Source organism: Poecilia latipinna, unplaced genomic scaffold (assembly GCF_001443285.1).
Source record: "Poecilia latipinna isolate Pla-1442-1.1 unplaced genomic scaffold, P_latipinna-1.0 Scaffold3884, whole genome shotgun sequence".
In the NCBI taxonomy this organism is placed as follows: Eukaryota; Metazoa; Chordata; class Actinopteri; order Cyprinodontiformes; family Poeciliidae; genus Poecilia; species Poecilia latipinna.
Genome location: NW_015116500.1, coordinates 1 through 972, shown reverse-complemented (window position 1 = coordinate 972; position 972 = coordinate 1).

Genomic DNA, 972 nt, shown 5'->3' with positions numbered 1-972 from the left:
TTATTTAAGAACAAAATTAGCTAAATCAATTGCAGTGCTTTATAAAGTACGGGATTTTCTGAATGATCATGCACTGTTTATGTTGTATAATGCACTAATTGTTCCACACTTGGTTTATTGTGTTGAGGTATGGGGAAAGGCATGTTATACTAGCATAAAATCGGTTTTTGTTTTGCAAAAAAGGGCAATAAGAATTATTGCTCGAAAACATGGCAAATATCCAACAAATACATTATTTTGTAATTTGAGGTTATTGAAATTCTATGATTTAGTTGATTATAATATTTTGTTGGTTATGTATAAGGCACACCTAAATACATTACCCTTAAACATCCAAAAAAAAGTTTGAAAAGAGAGAGAGTAGTTATAACCTTAAGGGGACACAGATTTTTAAGAAACCCATATTCAGAACTTGTTTGAAAGAACGATGTACTTCGATACAAGGAGTCAAACTGTGGAACGACCTACAAAACGATGTTAAAAATGCTAAATCATTACACATGTTTAAAAGAATGTTAAAGATTGTTTTTTTGAAGAAGTATGAAATAGTATAAAGTTAGAGTATAGTATCGTTGTTTAGTTGAGATTGATGATTGACCTTGCTTCTTTTGTTTTTCTTTTTGTTATTTTCTTTTTTTATCACAGAAGACAAATCACATTTTTTTTTGTTTTGATTCAGAGTTGAGGAAAAAGGGGCAGATACTATAAGATTTTTTCTTCTTTCTGCTACCTTCATTTCATTTTTTTTCAAATACATATGTAGTATGTTTGTAAGTGTATAATTTGTGAAATGTATACAGATGGATATGTAGGTATGTATGGATGGAGGTGTATTCTCTTTTTTATTTTTGTATACTAAAAACTGTTAGGATGTTTTCTTTATTTTTTTTTATTTTTTTCTCTGTATTGAATGAAATGAATAAATTTTAATAAAAAAAAAGATGCAGTGAAGAAAAAACTAAGCAAGGGCTC